The sequence below is a fragment of the Octopus sinensis genome, linkage group LG17 (assembly GCF_006345805.1).
Source record: "Octopus sinensis linkage group LG17, ASM634580v1, whole genome shotgun sequence".
Taxonomy (NCBI): Eukaryota; Metazoa; Mollusca; class Cephalopoda; order Octopoda; family Octopodidae; genus Octopus; species Octopus sinensis.
The window spans coordinates 38,510,150-38,520,149 of record NC_043013.1 but is presented as its reverse complement, the minus strand read 5'-3'; positions in this window follow the sequence as shown (position 1 = coordinate 38,520,149).

Sequence of the window (10,000 nt, the reverse complement as noted above, 5' to 3'; positions counted from 1 at the left end):
TGTACATACACAGATGCACATATTTATAAATACAAATCTCTTTCTCCCTCGCTCAATTTCATGTATATATATGTTCGTATATATATATATATATTATATATATATATATATGTTGTGTGTGTGTGTGTGACTTTGGGGTTTATATGTACGTATGTATATGTATACATATTGATGCATATCCGTGCTGACTGTAGCTTTTGGATAAATAACTATTGTGTGCAGCATCAATGAACATCACAAACTGGAAATCTTTTTAAGTTATAAGAGATTTTCCTCTGAAGGTATTACTTTTCCTTTCCAGTTATTTGTATTCCAAAATTTGCTACGGCACTTGGGACACAGTTTGTTATCATCATTTTTGACGACTCTTTCATATCTTTTGGTACTCTTTTAACTCTGCTTCGATTTTTTTGCTCCTATCCAAATCGAGAAATGGCATACTGTTCCTAGTGTCTCAGTAGTCACATATGAGGTATAATTATCCCGAATGTTACAGTATTCTATTCACAATATGCCTTTTTCCAACGGATGACATAGCAGAATGTTGGCGTACCAAGTGCAGAGTGGTCTTGAGTTTCACATAGTCAGCAGGAGTAATTTAGTGCGTTTGAATCCTTACTCAGTATGCAGACGGGTTCCCATAAAAATATGTTCCTTGTTATTCTCAAATTTACTTTAAAATAATTACACTATTTTTTTTTAAATATATAACGTTCACACACAAGCATATACATATCAAGCTCAATAGATTTTGAACATACATACATCTTTCTCTATTTCTTTCTGTTTCTCTCTCTCTCCGTCTCTCTCTCCGTCTCTCTCTCTCTCTCTCTCCTCTCTCTCTCTCTCTCTCTCTCTCTGTATATATAGTGGCTGTGAGGGAAGAAGCTTGCTTCCCAACCACACAGCTCCGGGTTCAGTCCCACTGCTCGGTACCTTCGGCAACTGTCCTCTACTATAGTCTTTGGCCGACCAAAGGCTTGTGGGTGGATTTGGTACACGAAAAGTTAAAGAAGACCGTCGTATATATATGTATGTATGTATGTATGTATGTTGTATGCCATAGCATGACAACTGATGTTCGTGTGTTTACGTCCCCGTAACTTAGCGGTTCGACAAAATTAAACGATAGGACAATTACTAGGCTGAGAAAAAATAAGTCTTTAGCGCGATTTGTTCAAGTAAGGGCGGTGTCCCAACATGGCGGCAGTAAAAGGAGTTAAACAAATAAAAGAATAAAATAATATGCCAGTGTTACGGAATGGAGTAGGACAAATCCGGGATACAATGTTTTATGCGAACCATATGTAAACCTGATTTTCCCTACACCTTTTCGTAACCCTTGTATATTCTTTTCGCTCACTCAGCAAACTTGGTTGCCTATCGGGGAGTATGTAAAGTACATTTTTTTTACTATTAATCGTTCCCCAATAAAGAAAAATAATCCACAACCTTCTGTCTTGTTCCTGAAAATATTTTTAATTGGTTTTAAAACAGCTGGCTCGAAAATAACTTTTGTACTACACCGCGATCCCTGGATCTTGCATTTATATATATATATATATACACATACACACCACACATATTATATATATATATATACATACATATATATATATATATATATATACATATATATACTTACATATGTATATATATATTATATATATATATATATATATATATATTATATATATATATATATATATATATATATGTAAGTCTACAGAGGGATGCAAAATATGGGATAAGAACGCAAAACATCCAGACAGATGATACAGGAGTAACAAGAAAGAAAAATACGACAGGTCATTCGAAGTTTTCTTTCCTCAGTTGAGTTCTAGATTATCTTTGCAATTTCGGCTGGTTGATAATCTGGAACTCGACTGAGAAAAGAAAACTTCGAATGACCCGTCCGTGTTTTTCATTGTCCTTCTTTTGTATCATCTGTCTGGATGCTTTGTTGTCCCTTTTTCGAATCATCTAGCTGTCTGGAAGTTTTGCGTTCTTGTTCCCATTTTTTTGCATTCCTTTTTATATACATATGGCGACGTACGTACACTTTGGTCTCCTATAGTTATAATATATATATATATATATATATATATATATATATATATTATATATATAGTTTTATTATTCTTTATTTGTTTCAGTTATCTGACTGCGATCATGCTGGTGCAATACCTTTAGTGGAAGAACTCGACTCCAGGAATTATTCTTTGTAAGCCTTGTACTTATGCTATCGGCCTGTTTGACGAACCGCTAAGCTACGGGGACGTAAAAACACTAACATCCGTTGTTAAACGATGGTGGGGGACAAACACAGACACACAAACATATACCAATACACACACACACACACACACAACACATATATATATATATATATATATATATATACGACGGTCTCATGAATAGGTACAACACTTATATATGTATATATATTGTGTGAGTGTTGTGTGTGTGTATTTATGTTATATGTGGGGTTGGCTTGTATGCCTATGTATATGTACCACATATGTGTGTTTTTGTGTGTGAGTGTGTGTGCGCGTGTGTAGGTGTGCATGTACATGCGTACAAGCTTGTGTACTTGTGTGTGTGCGTGTGTGTATATGTGTGTGCGTTAGGAAGAAATTAACAAAGGCTCTTGAATAAGTATACCTCTTACATGATGGTAAGAATTATGTTTAAACAAAATGACAGAAATATAACGATTTTAGAAGAAAACTCTTTTTGGAAGATGGCTAGGTAGAAGCTAGAGTTTAACTCTTGCTGAGTATAACCATTACCAGGTACATTCTTGATGTGACCATCCCGTCTGTTCCGACAATCCATCTTTTAATGCATTATCGTTCGTCGTTTCAAACAGTAAATGTGATTTGTGGAAATATAATTGCTACCTCCATTGGAAGTAGTGGCCATTTTACAGTATAGCTTACTAGTCGGAATATGAGACGCATGGAGGTAAGTGGAAATATAAGTATAGTGGGATACAATAGAAAAGATAACTGATATTTCACTGGTCACACCTTTACAATATAGAATGAAATTTGATAAACTTGCTTGGTTTCACGATACACTGACTCTAGTTTATTGAAGAGAAAAATGAAGAAGCAGAGAAAAATCTATGAAAGAAATCGTATGTTACTCTTAACACCAAAAGTATATATATATATGTGTGTGTGTGGTGTGTGTGTTTGTATGTATGTATGTATACATATATATACATATACACACACACATATCCACGCGCACATATATATATAGATAGAGACATAAATATATATATATATAATTACATACTGTTACATATAGATATATGTATATAGATTTATATATATATATTATATATATATTATATATATATATATATTATATATGTATATAATCTATATATATATATATATGTATTATAATATGTGTATGTATGTATGTATTATGTACGTATGTATATCTATATGCAATTACATATGTGTACAAAAATGTAGGTAGATATATTGTACAACATATGTATATACGAAATATGTGTGAGGGAGTGTAAGAGAGGTGGGGGATACATATCATAATGATCTATATTTCCAGAGCTGAAGCTCTATACATGCATAAATGAACACATTTTAGATTCGTTTAAAAGAGAAATGAAAGCAAGTTCGGTAAAAGTAGAATTATTCCATTACCACGACAATACTACGAATCCGTAGCTGGTTATTTCATTTCATTTGCGCTGTTATTGTCATTTTTTTTCCCCTTTATAATATTTTAGTACAATAAACATGGGCAGTTCCCATAGACTTTTGCATGACCTTTGAATCCTGGTACGGTCGATGCATTCAGTCTGAGCTGCGGAATGTTGATTGTTGTAAGAAATTGAGAGAACTTCATAAAAAGAAGATAATTCGATCGTTTTTGACAGGCCTCAGTGTGATAGGTTTTACAACTTTCTTCAAATGATAATATTCCAGCCAGATCGCCAATAGTTTCTGAGTTCTACATTTCAACAAATATTGATTAGAAGCAGCCACTTTGCAATTAGTCGAAAGTAGATATACAGATATATGCATATATATATATATATGGATTTATATACAGATATATACATGCATACATATATCTGTATTATATATATATACTATATATATATACCTATATACATATATATATATATATATATATATATATATAGACATGCGTATATATATATAATTATATATATATATATATATATATATATATATACAGATATATACATGCATACATATATCTATATATATAAATATCACTCTCTCTCATTCTCTCTCTCTCTCTCTGTATATATATATATAATGTACTAAGAATTATATAAGCACACATATACACGCGTGTAATCACATTTATATATATATGCTGAAAAGTATGACAGAAATCGCTTGTTAGATTTTCCTGCTAGTTCTATTGATCGCAGAATAAATTATTTGTGGGAGTTTCAGTAAAGCAGATAAAACCTATGTTCATATAATGAAAAGTGTTTTGGTGCAGTTGGTACGTATTTAATACTTTCTTTCAAACATAATGTACGTGGTTCACACATCGCACTTTGTGTGAAGGACACAAAGTGAACAAGGGATGACGCGTCATGTATCAATTTTCTTTACTAGGAAACCTCACGTCGCTGTTTCGATATGCATATAAAGAATGAATGCTAGGTACATGGTAAAAGGCTAGTCATGTTTCACAAACTAGCGTTAGTTCGGAAGATAGACTGCGTCTACATTAGATGTATGCCTGTGACAAATGTGTAACAAGTCAGAGGTGTCTCTGTGGAATATCTGTAGAAGTTACTTGAGAATGTGAGGTTATAGGATTGCTAACACATGTGAACCACAGTGTTGATTTGGCCGCATATTCTGTTTGCATAACGGTGTCCTTACCAGCAATTCACAGTAAGATAGACCGACGGATAGGGAAACAGAAATATCTAAGTAGATAGATATATAATTACTGGTGTGCTAAGGACTGTGCGGTAAGAAGCTTGCATACCAACATAGTTCCGGGTTCTGTACCACTGCCTGGCAGCATGTGAAAGTGTCTTCCACTATAGCTCAGGGCCGACTATTAACTTGTGAGTAGATTTGGTAGACAGAAACTGAAATAATCTCGTCCTATATATATCTATGTGTGTGTGTTTTTGTGTGTCTGTGTTTGACCCCCCCATCATCGGTGTGGGTGTGTTTACGTCCGCGTAATCTAGCGGTTCGAACAAAAACACCGATAGTATAAGTACTAGGTATAGAAAGAATAAGCCCTGGGGTCGATTTCTTTTTCGACTAAAGGCAATGCGCCAACATTGCGGCAGTCAAAGGGTAAAACCAGTAAAAGAGTAAGAGAATATATATGATATATATGTGTGTGTGTCTGTGTGTGTTTGTGTGTCTATATGTATGTATGTGTTTGTATGTGTGTGTGTGTCAGTGTGTGTGTTTGTGTATGTAGTTACAAAGAGAAAGACAGACAGGTAGACGGAAGAAGAGGCAAACAGTTATACCTAAATTGATAGATATATAGATATCGGTGAACAAAAGGCTAGAAGCTGCATTATTAAATAATAAGAACTGTTTAAACAAATGGCATGTGTCGCCGGAGCACACGCAGGTAGACACAAATATATATATAAAATATCTATAGATGTATTTTATGCATATATGTATATCCCTACCCCTCCTATGTATACTGGCCTCTATAGATGCCAATAATATCGCTACAAGTTTTTTCCCTACCCCTCCTTCGTTCCTTTTTCTCTCTTTCCCTTTCTTTCGTTCCCCTCTTGCTCAGTATATGAGAATTGCTACATAGATGAATTTTAGCTTGCGTGCGAGACGGTTTGCGTGGATATATGTAACATGCTTTTATGTGTATAATTTAGATTCATATTCATACGTCTGTATATGTATGTATGGCGTTACGCGCATCCTTTTGTGTATGTTGATATATATATTGTGGATTTTAATATAAATATGTATTGCAGTATTTATACAGTTTAATTTCTATGCATTAATTTGTACTGTCTTCATTAACGGCAATAGGTTTTTTCCTCGGTTTTTTCCTCGGATTTTATAATTTTTATAAGTTTTTTTTATTATATATACATAATTTTTGACCTTTTTGTTTATCGCTCGAAGATTGACCGGTTTTTCTAAAGGGCCCATCAAACAAGTCCATTTCTTTTTAAAGGTGTAGCGTTTGTAAGAGTATAGATTGAATTTATATATATGTTCCATTCTGGCAAAAACTGTCTGATGAACGGCAACGAGAAATCAGAGTAACAGATTTTGTTGAATTTTTCTGGTGCTTAAAATAAAGTATATATATATATATATATAGTATATATATATATATATATATATATATATATATATATATATATATTATATATATATATATATATATATATATATATGTATGTATGTATATGTATTATGTATATACGTATGTATATACATATATATATATATATATATATATATATATATATACACCCAAAGTGAGAGATGAGAGACTTGGTAACAGCCTGCTAGTGCAAGCGCACTATCGTGTCGTATGCCTGTAGACATCAGAGGTCATCAGGAGGATGAGGGCAACGTTTCCGGACCATCCTGTCGGCTGTTTTACTGTACTTCGGCCCCACCTACTGTTTCGACATTCGATAGCATTCAACCTCAGGTCCATTTCGGGATCATCACCATACGGACACACACACACACACACACACACACACACACAACACACACACACACACACACACACAACACACACATACGAACACACAAACGCACGCACACACGAAGGCATATATATATTTATTATTGCCCACAGGGGCTAAACATAGGGGGGACAAACTTGAACAAAGGGATTAAGTCGATTACATCGACCCCAGTGTGTAACTAGTACTTAATTAATCAAACCCGAGAAGAAGAAAGGCAAAGTTGACCACGCGGGATTTGAACTCGGAACGTAACGGCAGACGAATTACCGGAAAGCATTTCGCCCGGCGTGCTAACGTTTCTTATTTCTTTATTGCACACAAAGGGCTGAACATATATGAGACAAACAAGGAGAGACAAAGAAGTTAAGTCGATTACATCGCCCCCAGTGCATAACTGGTACTTAATTTAACGACCCCGAAAGGATGAAAGATAAAGTAGAACTCGGCGGAATATGAACTCAGAACACAAAGACAGCCGAAATATCTATTTCTTTACTACCCACTATGGGCTAAACACAGAGGGGACAAACAAGGACAGACAAACGGATTAAGTCGATTATATAGGCCAAGTGCGTAATTGGTACGTATTTAATCGACACCGAAAGGATGAAAGGCAACGTCGACCTCGGCGGAATTTGAACTCAGAACGTAGCGGCAGACGAAATACCTATTTCTTTACTTCCCACGAGGGGCTAAACACAGAAGGGACAAACAAGGACAGAGAAAGGGATTAAGTCGATTATATGGACCCCAGTGCGTAATTGGTACTTAATTTATCGAACCTGAAAGAATGAAAGGCAAAGTCGACCTCGGCGTAATTTGAACTCAGAACGTAACTGCCGACGAAATACCGCTAAGCTTTTCACCCGGTGAGCTAACGTTTCTGCCAGCTCGCCGCCTTCGAAAACATGTATATAGGCGAAGGCATGACTGTTTTGTAACACGCTTGTTTCCCAAACAAATGGTTCCGTGTTCAGTCCCAGTGCTATAGTGGAAGTGACAAAAGAGCATATTCGGCATATTTTGCTTTATCTGTTCAATAAAGGCAACAAGGAAACGGGAATTGCGAGGAATATTAATGCAGTATATGGGAATCGGATAATAAGCATAACCTAATCCTAAACCTAACCCTAACCCTATGCCAACGGTGTTTCCAGAAATTCTCAGCCGGAAACTACAGCTTAGAAGGTCATCCTCGTCCTGAAAGATCTGTACAGCTCGATGAAGCCGTCCTGCAATCCTTGGTGGACAAAATCCCATCGTAACTGTTGAGAAACTAGCAGAAATGCTTGGATTTGGTTATTCAACCATTCATCGCCACCTGCGTGTCATCCGAAAAGTCAGTAAATAGAGTCAATGGGTTCCTCACAGACTTACCGAGTCTAATGAAGCGCAAAGTGTGAATATGTGCTCTTCTTTGCTGTCACGTCTCGCGAATGAACATTATATGGATCGAATAGTGACTGGTGACGAGAAAGTGGCTCTCTATAAAAGTGTCAAGCGCCGAAGACAGTGGATAAGTAAAGGAGAAACACCGGCACGCCAGTCTAAAGAAGGGCTGCACCTACGCAAAATGTTGTTATCTGTTTGGTGGAATATGAAATGTTTTGTCTACGTACAACATTTAAATCCGAACCAAATGATAACCAAGGAAATCTACTGCGAGCAGCTTGAGCGGTTTATGTCAGCGCAAGAAGAAAAACGCCCATCTTTGGTGTTTCAAGACAAAGAGTTTTCTTCCATCAGAATAATGCTCGGCCACATACAGCGAGGATGATATTCTAAAGGCTGGAGTAGTTTGAATGGGAAGCAATGCGCCATCCACCACATTCGCCGGACATTGCCCCATTTGATTATCATTTATTCAGCAGTCTTCAAAGTGATATGGAAGGAAAAAAATATGAATTCTGCACACGAGATCAGAACAGTACTGGAGAGGTATTTCTCATCACGGACAAGTGAATTTTTGAAGGGGGAGGGGCTTACAATTCTATCAGATAGTTGGTGGACCATTGTAGAAAATGAAGATTATGTGAGATTAAAAAAAGAATTTAATTTTGAAAAGTAAAAGAGAAAATATTAAAAAACGCATTATTTATGGGACGACCCAATATATATAATTTATTTATAATGTTATTTTTCAATGATTGCGGGTATTGTTCTTGATATCTGTATATAGGGTTCAGATATTGTTGAAATCTGTATTATAATTTGTTTTAATTGCAATTTCCAATTAATTCATTTGTCCTGGAATAAAAGCAAAAGAAATTTTGTGCTTTGCCTACAAAAGAAAAATACAATTTCCAAATATTTTTAGTGAAATATGAGTGTAACATTGTTCAACCGTCAGAAAATTAATAAATCTTTCACTTGCGTATTATCGTTTTAGAGCTGGGGTTGGGGGCATGCTAAAAATCTTATTCATATTTTAGCAATTAGTAGCGAGCTAACGACTAAATAAGTTTTATTGAAGCATTACATAGTAAAAAGAAAACAAAAGCAAAACAAAACATATGAAAGAAAAAGTAGACTATAATTTACTACCTCAATACTTGCATGGCAAAATGAATGTGCATTTCGTACACTCGAATACCAGTAATTAAAGAGGAACTATTGGAAACATTACACACGACACACACACACACACACAACATATATATATATATATATATATTATATATATATATATATAATATATATATACATATATATAACATAAATATGTATATATCTATATAAATATATATATATATATAACTATGTATATATACATATATACATATATGTGTATATATTTATATGTATATAATGTATATATATATATATATAATATATATATATATAATGTATATATATATAATGTATATATATATAGAGAGAGAGAGAGAGAGAGAGAGAACTGCATGTGCATGTGTGTATGGCACAATTGCGCGCGCACAAACCCACACACGCACACTCATAAACACACATGCACACATATAGTTATATGCACATATACGTATATAATGAAGAATCACTAACAGCATCAAAGGCTACAACAATTTTACTGAAAAAATGTAAAATATTGCGCACGAGCTGGAATAAACATACAATTTCTGCGTGAGAAATAATAATAAAAAAAAAAACTAGCCTTAGTTAATCTCGTGTTACCAATAACAAAGGAATTATAGCCGTGCAAACAACATCCCAATTTAATGAAGTCGCGAAGGAGGCTAACTAGTGATAACAAAGAATATTTACATTTTTTTTTTTCAATGG